The 17,981-nt window shown below is 38.7% G+C and overlaps 1 protein-coding gene across 1 annotated transcript in view; it reads right to left on the minus strand.

Moving 5' to 3' along the window:
* Positions 1 to 13,545, minus strand: part of LOC129779466 (paired box pox-neuro protein) — a 140,824-nt gene extending 127,279 nt beyond the window's left edge. The window contains exon 1 of the mRNA XM_055786947.1: positions 13,035 to 13,545. The gene's annotated coding sequence lies outside the window, so the exon portion shown is untranslated. The remainder of the gene's footprint in view (positions 1 to 13,034) is intronic.
* Positions 13,546 to 17,981: the final 4,436 nt, after the last annotated feature.

Genomic DNA, 17,981 nt, shown 5'->3' on the forward strand with positions numbered 1-17,981 from the left:
GGGCGTATCCGGCGTCCACAAAGTGCCACACGATGTTCGTTTCTGATGCGGCAAGGTACCGTTCTTTGCACGCGCACACTTCTGAACGGAGTAGTTTCACTGTTTTCGTCATCACGGTTAGAGTTCGACTGATAGAGCTGTCAATTTTTTTCTTCTGACTCATGGGTTACTATGATCGATACTGCATGGGTAGTTTCGTCAGTGCGTGTGAAGGTAAACAGCAATTTTTGTCAATTTTTTGAATACAAACTTTATTTGGATAAAACTTGTAAAATCTCTTATTTATTGCTCGACAATGTGATTAATTGAGGTGCATGGAGACACGGTTTCTGGTTCTAGATCACTACATCAAACCTTTTGAGGTTATTTTCCTTCTAACTCGAACTTTGACATTTGGTGAGATGGTGTTTCTTTCGACCATCTTCGCTGCTATCTTTTTCGCACTCACGAAGAATGTGAAATAAACAAAACTAGCATGTCCGAAAAAGAACTTGAAACTATCGAGAACCAGAGCAGAGGGCCTCAAAGGAGGTTCTCTAAACATATTTTGAATTCCAGTTTGCGACTAGTAACGAGGGAAAACTACTACGATATGACTATTAGGTGAAAATACTATAACAGCGGAAGTCGAATATTGTATTTCTATACCATTTCTGAAACGAAAGAGGTGGCTTCCGGTTCATTGAAAACGATTCTAATCAACCGGAAATGAAATTTATGAAGTGGAAGTAGACAAAAAGAGACAAAGATCGTTTGGAAGCGAAATGGTGGAAGTAAAAGAGCACATGTACAAACGGAAACGGAAGCGGAAACGGAAACAAATGTTCGACGTCAATTGCTCAACACTGAACACTCAACGCTCATCGTTCAACGCTCAACGTTCAACGCCCAACACTCAACACTTAACTTTCAACGCTCAACGCTCAACGCTCAACACTTAACACTTAACGCTTCACGTTCAACGTTCAACACTCATATTCCGTACAGGCTCAACACTCACCACTCAGCGCTCAACACTCAACACTCAACGCTCAACGATCAGCGGTCGACACGCAATCACAAGCGCCCACACACAGCACGCATATATGCACACACAAACACACAGCCGCAACTACATGTTTTAACACGCTCACGCGTAAGATGCATTCCCCCGGTATGATAAGCACCTGAGTGAACGTCTTAAATAACTACGAAGCAAAATAGAAGGACGATATAGGATCACCTTTTTGAGGTCGGTTTAGGACCATCTTTTTTAGGTCGGATTAGGGCCATCGGTCGGATTAGGACGAACCGAATCCTGAACCCCGAAATCAACTGTTGAACAACAGATTTGATGATCCCGAAAGCAGACACAATTTGCTGAGGAGCGTCGAACGACAATGAAGTATCTTTCTCAAGGCAGGTCGGGAAGGAATTTGAAGTAGAGTTTTCTTCACAAGAGCCCCTCTCAGGGCTAGAGATGAATGAACTTAAAGTTTAAAGTCTCTATAATTCAAAAAGAAGTAGAAGACAGCTGATATGAGTCCATATCAAATATAAATATTTACATTGTCACACAAACTGACACACACACGCACTTCCAAACAATTTGAAGCTCAGAATCTACAGTAACTACGGAAAGTATTAAACGTCTGAGGCCGGCTGGACCGAGAGTAGAATTGAAATCCATGTGAAAGCGGAGTCTCAGTTGATAGTTATATTCGCACTCTTCTTCTTCTTTGCTTCCGCACGCAAATACCCCTTTTAGACGGCAAAACTTGGGCAACAAAAATTGAACCAATCAAAACGTGGGATTTAGCGCATTCGGTTAATGCAAACAAAAAGAATATTGTGATGGATGCGCAGAAATAAAATATTTCCATTCAAATGACGTCAAATAAATTCTTTGCGATCTGTCGAGAAATGGTCGAGTATTTTATTTATGTATAAATTATTTTAATTAAGATAATTTCATATTTTATTTATCATGTTGATTTGAATGTTAAACACACGGTGGCCGGTAGACGAACGGATTGTGATGTGGAATCTTGCGAAATCTTTCATTATTTCTTACACGTTCAGAGTTAATTTTCAGTTTACCCCCAATATATTCCAGTAAGACGTAGTCCTACATCAAAAAGCTAGTGGGAATTTTTGGCAACTTTCTGATCAAGGTGCATCGTAACTAAGAATGAAATCAAAGTTTTCCAGTAGACATCGAATCTTCCTGACATGACTCTGTTTGATTCTTTTGTACGATTGAGCAAAAAAAATGTTATTCGTATAGTTTAAAGGAACAATTTATGTTCCATATTGGCTGGATATCATTTTGATGAATGAAATTCTATCTCGAACTTCTTGATCAAACTGATATATAACCTCTAGATGAACATCAAAACCAAACAGAACATAGGAATTTTTCACGAACTTCAATCTATAAACTTTTGTGAATATGAATAACGGCCAACTCGCGGAAATTCAAATATAGAGCTGACAATGGCTCCAATACAGTTTGATCGATCAAAATTCAGAGAGTTTTTTTTTCTAATCGTGTGAAACTACACGAGAACATTCGAGTACGATAATGGAGTCTCCGGCTCTCTTCAAGGGAGGTGTTTGTTGTGTTGTGCTCTGTGTTTAATTTGATGCAGCAAAGATTTTAGGAGCCGCGATAAGCGCCTATCCAAATGAGGTGAAAAACGCATGCAACAAAACGCCGTCAAGGGGCTCTTGAAGCTTTGGGTACGAAAAGCTAACCTGAACCGTGGCCCAGTGGGCGCGAGTTTGTTTGTAGCTAATTTTATGAATAAAATTTCCAGCTAAGCCATAATCTTTTACGGACTGACATGTTATTTCCTCAAATCAATAAATTTCGGGTAACTAAAAGTTTATCTAATCTTTATTGCCCATCCTGTATGCTCATCATTCTGGAAAACACTTGAGCATCATCCCACAGTCATCACCCGGTGAGCTGCTGCCCTTGTTGCTTGCTGTCGCTGCCCAAACGCCAGTGAAGCGAGGAGGAGGAGGTTCAAAATCTAACAACATGACGACTTCTGATTGTTGCTTCTCCGTTGCTCTCCATCGTTCGTCGTCGCTATGGTATCACACCGTATTACCCATTAACCAGGGGCCAGGGGAATGAATGACGCTGGTGACAGTGACAGTTGATGACACCGGCTTTTATCGAATCATTAGTAGACAATTATTGTTTGTTTAAATTTACATAAATGCATCCATCATTCCGGCCTTCGTGGGTTTCACGCTGTGTTTCAATCACGACAGGGTCGGTCAGAGTCATAAATACAGGTCGGGCAGAAGGACCATTTCATGGCGCTACCGTTTCTCACAGGTGCCGCCTGGGTTGTTACGCTGTCTGTGGGTCAAGTGGGAGTGAGGAAAAATTGAGCTAAATCATTATACAAATCGATAGTGAATATGTCAGAGCATATCAATGTAGACAAAATTCACTTGTTTACATTCTCCGCGAATCCGACCAAAACATGTATAAAAACAAGCTTAATTAAGTGCCTCATAACTTGCATCAGGACCATGAAAGGTCAGGTGGAACAAGAGAACGTAAGTTGTTGGTGCCTCACCCAAATCATATCCAAAGCGTCTACACTTTTCAACAACTCAATTTCAAAATAAATAAATAAAAACCTCCGCTGGAGGAAGAAGCAGAACAAAACAAGATCCACAATCACAACCCGCTCGCCTACCAGCAACCATGTGTTAAATATTCAAATGAACATGATGAATAAAATATGAAATTATCTTAATTAAAATAATTTTTATTACCGGGCCACTGTTTTTGTGACATTTAACCTCCCTTCTACCTTGCTCCCGACACTCACCACCCTCTTGGATTCAACAGTGGAATTCACTCTGACGTTCAAAAGTGCACCTGAAGGTGCCAAAAATGACCAACGCAGCTGAATAATAACAATGATTTCGATTGGCGTGTAAAACGGCCGTTACTCTCGGATACTCCGCGCTACAAGCCACAACGAGAATGCGCTGAACATCGTCATACCAAAGTTACCCCTGAGAGAATGTGTGATTGCTTCAGAGTAATACCAAAACAGTTTTCATAAAACAAAAACGAAACCACCATTCAAGGAGGATTGAGCGGACACTCATCATGAAATCCACCCTCCATCAATCATGGCTTCCACGGAAACTTTCACTGCAATAAACCACACTTCTGAACTCAGACATTTCGAATTCTCGCATAAACGGCGCGAGGAAAAAATTCCAAATACACGATCCACTCTAAACCACCCGTATAAACGAACCGAATCCACTCGACGCGTGAAAAAAGGTCATAAATATATTTGTGAGGAATTTGAATCGATCTAGCGCGGAGGAATTTGTGGAATCGGATGGTACGCATTCACCCTCTTGGTCCGTGGCTTCAGAGGCACTCTGATGGAAGCAGAATGGTGAGCTTATCCGGGGATCTTAAATAGTCCCGCTCCCCCCCGCGCAATCCAGATCTAGATCGCGACGCACGATGCTTGCATACCATTTAGGTGAATGGGATTTTTCTTGGTCCCGGGGGGCAAAAATCGATGGGGTTGAATCACCGTGTCACCCCGAAACACACTGGCAGGTGATTGAATGGATGGTATTTCACACAAGTCATTCGAATCACCTTCAACAAATAATAACACACAGCTCCCGCTCTAAAACATACGTCTATTAGCGAGGACGGAAAAGTGACGCATCCGTGGCGAGGATAATATGCGTTACATGTTTTCAAAAGTTTTGTGAAACTGTCAGCAAAAAAATAAGCCGCTGGAAGTGAAACAATTATGGACACCGAAACACCGAAAGTGCAACATACAGCAGCGGTTTGTGATGTGCGCGGGGGATGATGAAGGCAAGCGGGAAGTAGAACGTCTGGATTAGCATAATACAAGGGTAGTTTACACGTACATAATTATGCAAATTGTGCTCCGCGCGGACGGTGTGGATTTTCGTCCGATGGCTTTTGTCTTGTGGGCAATTAAGGTACACGGTGAGATTTGTTTTCATCCGTTGGTTGATTTTGTGGAAATTAAATAAAATTGTGTTCAACTGATGGATCTAATTTAACTTCATAACGAATAATTAGATTAAATATCGTTATTTCGATATATCGGCTTGGTTCGTTGGAAATTCTATATAATTCAATATCAATATCACAATGAGATAACTATGAATGAAAACTAATTATCCCAATGGAATTTCCTTCGTTACAGAAAACAACTTGTATTAATATCATTCTAATCGAAAAAAAAGTCTTGCTCTAATATATAAAACTAGAATGAATTCTAGACTTCAGATATCTCAATTTCTAATTCCAGATTTCAATTAATCAGTTAATCAGATATCTACAATTACAATTACAATTATTACACGGATTCCTGATACATATTCCCGATTCCTCATTCGAATCTGGATCTGAAACAGAAATTACAGATTCGACTCTGAGCGGCATTTTAAATTCCGAATCAAACTACCGATGAAAAAATAGGTGGGTTATATCTATGATATATCCACAAGGTTGACGTGGGACTACCGTTGTCTTAGTAAGCATTTGTATTGTATTGATTAAATGCTCGATTTAATGAAACAATATATATTGCCATGTAAGATCAATTCATGCATCGTAATAGATTATGTTCTTCATTATAGGTAAATTAGATGACCGTTTTTAACGTTTGATATGATGCCGAGGACTACCAAAATATAAGAACAGAAGAATTTTCGAACGATCATTGTAATTTACATTGAGTTCTCGCACCGCGAAAGTTAATTCACCTCTAGTATCCGAATTGACGATTTTCTCAGGCTTCTCAGTATAGTTAGATGTTTGAGGAGAACATATTTCAATCTGCACAAAAACAAGCGAGTACAAAAATACTTGCAGCTTGCACATATTTGCAAAGTGGATTAGCCCAGGCATCTTTGTTTTGAAATCCATCTTAGTGAAACTCATTCGGCGGGAACAAAAATACCCCCTACTTGCATGTATTTGCAAAGCGGATTCCCTCAGGCACATTGATTTTGAAGTCTGTGTTGGGGAAACCGTAAATCGGGCCTATCAAAACTTGGCAGTTAGGGCGTTTAGATAACGCTTGACATTTTACAATTATTCAATTGTTTATCTCATGAAAAATAACATTTTATTAATTGTGAAAGTCGCGTAGAAATATTTCCTATCAATTGATGCAAAAATATTTTATTAAGGAATGTTCGAGTTATAAGCATTCGAAATCTTTCATTTTTTCCAGCATATTCTGTGTTTATGTTTTCATTTCACCTCCATATACTCCGGTTAGACATAGTCCCACGTCAAAAATTCAACAGTTTATCTTCATGTGTAAATGACATATTCCATATACTTGTACTGAATGAAGATTCCGAGTTCCAGACCCCTTGTGGTCAATAGCAGTTTTCCAGGGGTCGACATAAACGAACACTGAATTTGGGGGTCGACGAGATCTATAAATCGACCCCTATAAATTAACACTAGTTCTTATTTGAAACTTTCAACATACTGTATAAGTTGTGTTACGTGAATCAAATTGTTATATAAATGACTCATATTTCAGTATAAAATATAATTGTTCTAACTTGTATTAATAATTACTAATTACACTAGATATTTATTAAATTTTATGTCTATCTACTGATGAGAAAATGATGTCAAACTTACTCACCTAACCAACCGCGAAATCACTACTTTGTAGGAATTATGTGATAAATGTGAATAAAATAAAGATAATTTTTTTGAAGAAATTAGGCATTAGGGGTCGATGGTATCTCAAACCAAAATAGTTCGAGAATCCCTGATTTAGAGTATTGGGAATTTCAAATCCAAACTTTCCATCAGTTTTCAATTACAGATTTTAGTCATCTCATCACGTATGACCGCAAAAATTTTGATTACAATGTGTTGGTTCGAAATGAAATACTTGATTTTGAATTCAATACAGGCCCGCCAGATTCACTTTAATCTATAAGCATACACTATGTTCCTAACTCAGATTATAGATTCCGAGAAAATCCGAAATTCCATACTAAAATTTCGAGTTCTTAATATGTATAACAATTTAGAATACCAAATTTCAAATTCCCAATTCCAGACTCCCCATTAAATCGTGACTCCGTATCTCTTGCACACATTTCTGATCTATATTGCGAATTCCGATTCACATTATAGATGAAGATTCCAAGTCTCAGATGTTTTTCCAAGATTTAGATTCCAGTTTACAGATTCCTATCTCTAGCTAGAGTTTTCAGATCCAAATACAGGCTATACCTTATAACTGTTAAAACGACATTTAATTCTATATCCAATACACCAAGTATAGGCTCAGATTATGCATCCATACTCCAGACGGCTTATTCAGATTCTATATTCTTTGCAACTACCAGAGTTTATATCTCTCACTCCCGAATCAGATCCGAAATTAAGATTCGATTGTTTAAATTCAGATTTTGTATTCGCAATTCCAGATGATGAAATGTAGACACGAATCCCAGACTTATACACTCGACTCATGAGTTTGTGGGTGAGGAGTACTTGTATATGTGGGAATGCGTATGCGTGTGAATATCATTACTCTTTGCAATCCTCGTAAACGCATAATTTTTTTTTAATTAAAATATTTTTTTTAATGAAAAACAAATTTTTAACGTAGGAAGAAGTTTGATTACAAACTAGAGTACTACTGAATCTCAGAATAAAAAAAGTTCAATTTAAAATTAAAATTAAAATTAATTTAAAAATGTTTTTAGTATTTGATTTTTTGATGAAAAATTTTTTTGAAGATATTTATTTACACCTTAGTAAGATGTACTTTCAGCATTTTTTTCTAATTTTTGTCTCAAAGCTATTGATAATGGCGTGAAAAAAACGAAAAGGTGCATCCTATGGTGTATTATACAAGGACTCAAATATGCTTTACTACTGTCAATATGTTTTATTTAGTATCCTATACAATATTTTCCATACAGCTGGTGATTTGGTTTGGGGGCACTTTTTATTCCCTTACCCAGCCAGAATATTTGGAAATATAAAAAAATTATTTTTTTTCGTACCACGCAACACTGGAAAAACTCTGAAATAGCCGTAGGAACACATTTCAATATGAATTAGAGTAGTACTGAATCTCTACATCCAGTGAAAAAAAATTCAAAATTTCAATATTTTTTTAGTACTTAAATTTTTGATAAAAAATTTTTTTGATAATTTTTCTTGATACACCGTTGTAAGATGCACATTCAATTTATTTTTTCAAATTTTTACCTCGAAGCTTTTGAGGATGGCGTAAAATAATCGAAAAAGTACGTTTTTCACCATGATAGGGTACCCATAGGGGTTGAAAAAACCGCCAAAACTTCTTATTTGATATCCTATGCAATTTTTGCCATACGGCTGGTGATTCGGTTTGGGGGCACTTTTTACTCCCTTACCCGGTCAAGCGCTTTATCCAACTATTTTTTTTTTCCTAAAACATGAACATTTAATATTTTAAAAAAGTTGACAATTTGACAATTTGAAATGGATATATTTTCTTTCGATTGCACTAAACACTCGCTTTCCTCCCGGACGCAACGAGCAATATTTTTGCCCAAATTCGGGCGTTAGCTCACAATGTGCGTTGATGCGTATAAAGAATTATTCTCCATTCACCGATTGATTGATTCTTTGTTTTTAAGAGGCTTTAAACTTTGCAGTTCATTCGCCTCTAACGTCACCGATAATAAGCATGATTAACAGGCGGTTGATTTGTATAGTTGCATTATGATTTCAATTTTTTGTTGATGAGAACCCCTTCTACATGCTATTCTAGAATATTTAAACCATCCTATGACAATGAATATTGATCAAAACAGAAATTGGGAAACAAAAACCGAAAATCAAACATGATTCCGCGTGTGAATGTAACTTTTGTGGCTTAAGCATTAAGCATTTTGAGTGGTTTAATTGCAAAATTGAATTCGCTGATGGTTATATTTCGGTTTGCGTGTTGACAGAGAAGTAATATTAGGTATGTACGGAAAAGTAAATTCATTCTTAAGTGATAAATTTAAATTATTGAAATAATTGCACTGGTGGGGTTGAAATGGACAGTCACATCCATAATCACATCCAATACATGATGGAAAGTGGAGGGAAGATGATTATGTTGAATTAAAGAGACTTTAAACCCGGGAGTTCATTCGTCTCTGACGAAGGGAAGAATATTGAACTCTTTTCCTTTTTCTTCTTTCTTGGCTTTAAGAGGGTTTAAACTTTTCAGTTCATTCTCCAATAGGTTGAACTATTTCAGGTACTGGACGCACAAACACTGAGAGAGGGCGAAATTATTCCTCTCGCGAGCGATTAACTTCTACGCTTCGTATATTATTGACCTGTCCATATTCCCCCCACTACATGTCCATTATACCCGCTTCGATAAAAATGTTCTACTTTTCAGCTTGTTTTAATTTCAATAAAAAACATGAGAAAAAACATTTTTATAAAACATTTGGCCAATTCTTTCGAAAACCAGTATGTTGAACTGTAAGAAACTGCTTTTACGTTTTGGAAAACATGAGTTTCCAAAGATATAATTGAAGTTTTCCTTAACATGTCCATCTTACCTCCATCTCCCCTATCAGTTATTGTACTGTATGATGCCCAATCGATTCGTGCTCAATTGTCGTTTTTATTGTGTAGGTCTTGTTACTAACAATTTATTTAATCGTGGTCCAGGATGTCATAATATCGAGCATCTTGTTTGGTTATGTAAAAAATGCAATTAATGAATTTAACTAGCTGCGGACTTAGAAGATCGAAAGGTTATACTCGCGCATATCAGATTATTTCAGCTTGAGTAGTCGCGATCTTAATATTATGTTCCCCATATATGTCTTCCCTAAAAAGCCCGCTTCACTTCCTCGAATGCACTTGTCCGATCTCCTTTCTCTTTCCTATACATAAGCAGAACTTAGCACCTAATGAAAACAGTTCAATACAGCAGCTACACAAACTTCCTAAGCCCTCATGGATACTCAATATACATCACCTGGCTATAAAGTTATTACAACCCCCTACAAACATTGTTCCGGATAACGTGGCGACGAAGGAGAAAATGCTATTTTAATCTATGGGATAGGGTGGGATAGGACCTCCCATTTCAGCGTTTCCAAGTATGTTTTGGCTGGTTTCGTGACATGCGGCCGAGCATTGTCGTGCTGAAAAATAACTTTATCGTGTCTTTGCTCGTATTGTGATCGTTTTTCCTTCAGTGTATGGCTCAAACGCATCAATTGTCGTCGGTAGAGGTCCCCCATAATGGTTTCATTCGGTTTTAGCAGCTCATATTACACCACACCCAGCTGGTCTCACCAAATAGACAGCATATCCTTCTGGCCGTGAATATTTGGGGCGGCCGTCGATGTTGATGCCTGGCCGAGGTATCCATATGTTGCCCGACGTTTAGGATTGTCGTAATGGACCCACTTTTCATCGCCAATTACGATTCGATGCAAAAAACCCTTTCTTTTATGCCGTTGGAGCAGCTCATCGCACGTGAAAAAACGACGTTCGACGTCTCGAGACTTCAATTCATACGGCACCCGATGTCCTATCTTTCGATCATTTCCATTGCTTTCAAACGATCGGATATGGTTTGCTGAGCTACTCCAAGTGTATCTGCAAGTCTGCCTCCAATTCTTCATCTTCAATCTTTTTTGGCGGTCCGGAACGTTCTTCGTCTTCCAAGTCAAAATTACCACTTTTAAACCGTGCAAACCACGTCTGACACAATCGCTCAGTTGGAGCATGGTCACCATAAACTTCCACCAAAATGCAATGACTTCTCGCAGCTTTTTTCTTCATATTGAAGTAATGAAGAACACTCCTCGCAAAAACATTCTCGTTAGTACGAAATTCGACATATTCGAAGTGGCAAAAAAATATGTTGTTTACGCTTCAACTTTGTGACATATACTGAAAAAGACGCGCAATGACAGTAGCTTTCCAACGAATGTCTGAAAGTTTGATTCACTGGAATAATAATCAAGTTACGCCATCTGTTGTGAAACCGAATAAACTTACCGGTGCACCTAATAAATAATACATACAATCACCACTATTAAAATAATTCGGCAGTAGTGAAAAATGCTCCCGACGACGAGAAATTTGTGACTATTTTTTTGATAAATATAGTGCAAAAATTGAAGCCGACAAGCCATCCGAATAGTCACGGGCTTTTGAAAATTTTGCAAGAGATCCAACTAAAATTGTGTTTCCAAGCGAAACCAATTTATGGCTGAGAAATGAACTGAAAAGTGATAAAAATTAATGTAATTATTTGAAGTGATAAGAAACCAAAAGAGCTGCCGAAGAAGCTGCCATTACACACAAACAAAACTGAATTACGATCCCGTTGGATAGTCGTTCCATTTTGTCAAAACTATAATCGGCTGGAACCTTATTACGAACATCGACCGAAGTTCTTGGCCTGGGAGACATTTGGTTCCTATAAGAAGACGGTACTTTTCTAGAACCCATTTGAAACATAGCTGTGAGACAATTCCGTGAAAAAATTAAAGAAAAAATGGCGACGGGAATATCGAGAGTTTTTTGCATGATAATGGATTATTGTTGAGGTATTGTATTTTTCATCTACAAACCTCTTAATGAGTCACGGTTAGTTTTCAATAGTTCGCCACATCTGTCCCAGCGCAAGATTTTGCAAATAAGTTTTTCATAACTGCCTGCTTTTTTATAATTCTAGCTCATATTTGGGCGAATGTAACCAATCCTCTCAATAGAGGATGCAAGGATACGTTAGATGACACTTATGCGACGTTATAATTGGAAAAATGCAAGATAAATATTTGTAGTTTTCAAAACTAGGAAAAAAAAAATTCCACCAGACATGACATTAAATGATGCAAACCGCTTAGTAACAACTTTTGATTAATGATTGATTTGAAAAACCTCGATTATCCACGAAAGCGCTTTCCATGTTAATTCTATAGGTCTTAGTCGGTGGGTGAAAGGTATTTGCTCTTTTTTGTCATCATGGCATTCACAATATCTTGCCACTGGAGTACACTATCTTACAGATGGATAGTTGAATGATTTCTGTAAGATAAAACCGCTTTCTAGCTGAATTATCTTTTTTTTTTGTTTGCACCTTGTTTTTAGTCCTTCATTGCGTTATTCGCATTTACGTTGGGCGCGGTGACCACGGATAATCGGCGTTCTACTGTATAAACAATTTTAAACCTTAAAGCACTAGATCATTGGAAAAATGATTAACAATGGAGAGGTCATGTATTTTACACCGTGACAACAGATAGTTTCACAAATCCGGTACTGAACTATCAGGTGTAGTAACTAGCAAAATAGCCTATTAATTTTGCATGACTTTCTTGTGCGGTTTCTTCAAACGTTCTTTGACAATTTGGGGTGTAAGACAGTGACAAAATAAATAAACCACTCAGTTCGCGTAAGAAAGCAAGAAAGGAAGTTTATCAATTTTTATTCAATAAATAAACCAAAGACCTATTGCAAAATATATGTAACGTGTTCATTTTATTTGGAATGGCACGGTGGTTTTTAATCAAGTATCCCCATACAAAACTCAGTCATTTCTGACGATAATCACTTGGTTCGTATTGTTTCCAGACATACAGAAAAGAATAACTGTGATAATAACCATTAGAAAACTTTTGAACATTACAACAAAAACTGTGGAAGCTATATAAAACACAAATGGGTCTTTTTGTTGAGGTTTTTCAACGACGTGGAATAAAGTGGTAGTACACTGTATCAGTGAAGAAATTCCAGATTTTTTTAGAATACTCGTCAAACAATAATGAACAGTTGATTCTGTTTTAGCACATATTGTTATTCACAAACGATTGCGTCACAATATTGCTTCACGCGAGTAGAAACAGTTCAAATATCTGATGCACACTATTTTTGTTGTTATATTTGGCAACATTTTTGGCACAGCATGAGTAAACATAATAAGGAATCGGAACAAAATAATACTCACTACTGTTCAGCTCCAAAATTTAGGCAGATGTTTGAAAACTTATTCACACTTGAATGTATCGATCAGTTCAAGCCGTAGAACTAGGCGCCCGGAAAATTCACAGCGAAATCCAATATTCTTCAGAATTCTTTCAGTTTAACTTTAATCCGCATGATAACAACACATCATTCAATCCTAACATTCATCGGTACTTCCAATTCTGATCAGAGCACTTGTACTATTTCACTTGCTTGAGAACACCAAACACCATGGGATCCAACAGGATTCGCGAGCTGTTCCACTGCCTTCAAAAATCACGCTGCCACGCGTCTCTCGATATTACCGTTCACTTCACGCCACTTCACACCGGGCAGCAACCAAAACAAAACTTCGAACAGCACACCTATCGTCACCAAAATTCCGTTCGGCACTAAGCACTCGTCGCGGTGAGTCGCGAAAATCCTTCAGGCTGTGTGGGTCGGTCGCGAAGGGGCAGCACCAGCACAAAACGGCAGCGTGTAAAGTAAGCGCAAACGAAACGTTCCGTCTCACAATCTCGACTGGAAAGGGCGCTGCCAGAGAACAGAGCACATGGTGCGACGCCACAGTCACAGTCAGTGGGCATAGCGAAAGGCGAGGCGAAACCACACACCACAAAGCAAGCGAAGGCAAGCGAAGAGCCAATGCCTGGCAGTGTGCCATGCCGAATGAGAAGGAAATAGCGAGTTCAGGCGGCAGACTAGGACGACACCAGAGGCGCGTACCATGACAAATAGAGTAGCAGCACCCTCAAGGCGCGCGCTGCTGGTGGAGGGTGGTTAGATGGGATGCACGGAACGTGTGTCGATGTTTCTGCTGCGCTACCTCTCCGCGGTAAATGGCAGTAGCATTTATTCTTTCCTTATGTTTGCATCTATTTTGAATGAAGAGGCTGTGAATGGATAACATACAATACTTTTTAAAGTTTAAATACTTTTTAATCATATGTTGTAACGCCCATTTTAAAATTGAAACTAAGCAACCAAAAAAAGCTAACCATCACATATTACAAATATCAAAAATCCAATTTGGTTTACATGTTTTAAACCTAGAAACAACTGTAAAGGAATTAATGATCTCTTATTTGCAATGATAGCTTATTGTCTGAAATTTTCAGGTTTTTGAAACTCTTGGTTCCATGATCGCACATAAAAATTTTTGGACGAAAAAAAAAGTATCTGAATGTTTTTCATCAATTAAAAAATATCATTATGGGAGAGAAATATACCAGTCATTCTCCCAAATTGAACGACTCTTTTCATTTGTTTTTTTTTTGCGTTCATGAGTGAGCTGTATGGAGTATGCAGTGATAGACTAAACTAATGTCTTGCCGCACTGCGAATGCCGCACTTGAAAAAAAAAACATGAAACACTAACAAAACAACTAGGAATGTTCTTTTTATCGGGATACTTATTTGCTGTAGTTATGATATATTTAAGTCACTTTTATTGAAAGGACAATCACTCACACACAAGGCGGCATCGGTGGATATAAACATTCAAACGTCGTTTTATCCCGAGACATACCTTTGGCCGCAGGGGCATAAAAATCAAGTTTTCGCACAATCATCAAGCCTTTATCTGTGTTTTTTGAAAAAATACTTGGGAATGTTCAATTTACAAGATAAATATTAGATGTACAACGTAAGAAGTTGGTCAGATTAGTGATTTACGTAGAATTTAAAGGAATGGCGAAAGGTATTCTATTGACGAAAGAAGGGCGGAAAATAATAAAGATATTCAGAAAGATTTCTAACCGATCGATCGTAACAAAAAATGGTCTATCTGAGGAAGTGGTACGGAATTTCTTTAAATAGTGCCAGAAATATGGTATATAACGACCCCACAAATGGGAACACCAAAGTTACTTTGCGTCTTAAAGGTCGAATAACACAGGAAGCAACCAGGAAACGATGTCCTGCTCATACATTAAGGCAGAATCGGTTGATCCAGTAACGAAGAGGCATATTGCGCACATCTTGAATAAGTCACCAAACATCATGTGGAAGAAACCTCAAGGGAAGCCGAAAATGACCGCCACCCATAAGCAGAACCATCTCATTTTCGCCTGGCAATACAAGGAATGGAAACTAGAATGGAGAAATGTTGTATTTTCCGGCGAAAAAAGATCAATTTGGATGGTCCGGACTGTTACAGTTGCTATTGGTACAATTTAAGTCAACGGCATGTCGTGAGATCGAAGCGAAACTTTGGGGGCGGAAGTTTGACAGTGTGGGGAGCCGTTTCCTATCACAGCAAGCTTCCCATTTGTTTCATTTTCACCCGAATGAACTCCGAAATGTATCTTCAATTACTGGAGGACGTTTTGATTGGCCATATTGAGAATAACGCTACCGAGGATGTCGTTTTGACGTAGGACTACGTCTAACCGGAAGATATAGGGGGTGAAATGGAAATCTAGGCACTGAACAAGTAGGAAAAAATGCAAGATTTGGAACGCTTATAACTCGAGCATTTCTCAATAGATCGCAAAGGTTTTTGCATCAATTGATAGGAAATATATCTACGCATATATCATAACGAATAACATTTCATTTTTCTTGAGATAAAGAATTAAATAATTGTGAAATATCAAGCATTGTCCAAGTGCACTATGTGCCCATTTTTGATTGGTCCATTTTGTGCTCCTCAAATCGTACCGACCAAAATGGGCAACCAGAGCAGCAGCGAAATAGAATGAAGCACGATTGGAAAGGAAAAAGAAAAAAAATGAACGAAACATTGGTCGCAGTCTCACACATGCGTAATTCTCGAGCCAGCCAGTCAGCTTAAAAATCCCCGCTCCGCTGCCGTAACGATCATTCTTTGTGTGGACACCGACTGGACAACATCGTTGCTGGACGGGCTGGACGGCGAGGGATCGAGTGCCTTTCTCAAGGCAAGAGGGCGGAGGTGGTAGCGCTGGAGTAAAGTAGAGTAGAGTTTTCAAAGGGCCTTTCTCAAAGCTAGAGACGAATGAACTGCAAAAGTTTAAAGTCTCTATAATACAATACCTTCCTTCCTTCCGTAACGATCATTCTCATTCAAACCGCACACCACATCGGTTCGCATCACAACACATCAACAAACCAACCCAAGCAGCCATGTCTGGACATGGTAAAGGAGGAAAAGTGAAGGGAAAGGCAAAATCCCGCTCGAACCGTGTTGATCTGGAGTTCCCCGCAAGGGTAGCTAGGCCGAGTGCGTTAGTACCAGTGCACCAGTCCACCTAGCCGGCGTTATATAGTTTCGGCCACCGAAGTGATCGAGTTAGCTGGCAAAGCTGCTCGCGACGATAAGAAAACCCGCATTCAGAACAGAACACATTCGGTTCGGTGGACATCAAGACAACAGGCAGTTGCAGCGAGTGGCGAGTGGCAAACGCAATCGCATCAGGTAGCAGAAGAAAAAAGTTTGTTCTTTATACAAACTGCTTTGGTGGTAAATCCAGAACAAGGCGGTATCGAGGGCGTTCGAAATGGTTTTTTTCAAAACCACGAGTACTGAGTTTTCTAAATTGGAACCATTCCATAAAACAAGGCGCTTTTCAGGGCCATTAAACCTTCCAAAAAAGAGTTTAGGAAATACAGTTCAATGCTTTCTAAAACATTATCCAAAATAATAATAAAACACAAATTGTTTTTTTCATAATTTGTTTGCCAGGATCTGATGAGTATGTGAATTTGGCAGTTGTTCTGAGCTTATTGATAGTTGGGGACTTTCCTGATTATTCAATTTTCACCAATTCTTAAATTGTTTCCAGATTGAAAGTACAGTAATTTACATTTAGCTAATTGGACGGACATGTAATGCGACTTATTTAGATGGACATTTTTGTAAACATAGAGATCCAAATTATGACCCCACATTGAAAGTCGACACTGTTCCACTGTCATCGCAAATGTTCAATTACAGGTTAAAATTGCCTCCAATGCGACACTGAGTGGCGCTTCGGCACGTCGCATTGAATGTAATTTACTGTACAACATGTCACAAAGCTGGATGGGAAGAAATTTTCCAACTGTGAAAGCTGTGGCGAGTGGCAAATGCAATCGCTAAACAGAAAGGTTTAGCCGAACAAGATGGGGATATTGAGTGATAACAAAACAATAAACTCTTTAGATTGAAGATAATTTTGTGATCCTGAAAAGGACCCTTTTTAGCCTGCATGTGAATCCAACGAGCGAACAAATCGTAATGAATGTATTTTTTTGCCATCGCTCCCTTTTAACGCTCATTCGTTCGTCTCGTTGGACTCGCCCCTCTGGCTGAGTCTGCCGATTTGTCTCTATCCTGTGAGTGTGTACCGCTAGAGTATAAAACACGCGGACCCCAGAAAAATATCTTATTTTCTTTCAAACCGTAAACCCGTGTGGTTGTACGGCATCGGCATCGTGGACGTAACAAAGGAGGACAAGTTAAGGGAAAGGCAAAGTCTCACTCGAACCGTGCAGGTCTCCAGTTCCTTCTTGGTCGCATTCACTGATTGCTCCGCAAGGGTAACTAGGCCGAACGGATTGATGCCGGAGCACCAGTATACCTAACATCGATTATAGAGTCTCGGCCGTCGGAGTGCTCGAGTTGGCTTGCAAAGCTGCTCACGACAATCAGAAAACCCGCATCAAGAACAGAGCAGCTTCGGTTCGGCGCTCATCAAGGCAACAATTAGTTTCAGTGAGTGGCAAAGCGTTTCTCCGGTACGTCGCATTAAATGTAATTTACTGAACAACATGTCACAAGCTGGATGGGAAGAAATTTTCCAACTGTGAAAGCTGTGGCGAGTGGCAAACGCAATAGCTAAACAGGAAGGTTTAACCGAACAAGATGGGAATATCGAGTGATAACAAAAACACAACACCAAAGATTCTTTTCAGAACCATCAACATATTCATAAAGAGTAAACAGTAAACTAATCCATTTTTCAGGTAG

Source organism: Toxorhynchites rutilus, chromosome 3, assembly GCF_029784135.1.
Source record: "Toxorhynchites rutilus septentrionalis strain SRP chromosome 3, ASM2978413v1, whole genome shotgun sequence".
NCBI lineage: Eukaryota > Metazoa > Arthropoda > Insecta > Diptera > Culicidae > Toxorhynchites > Toxorhynchites rutilus.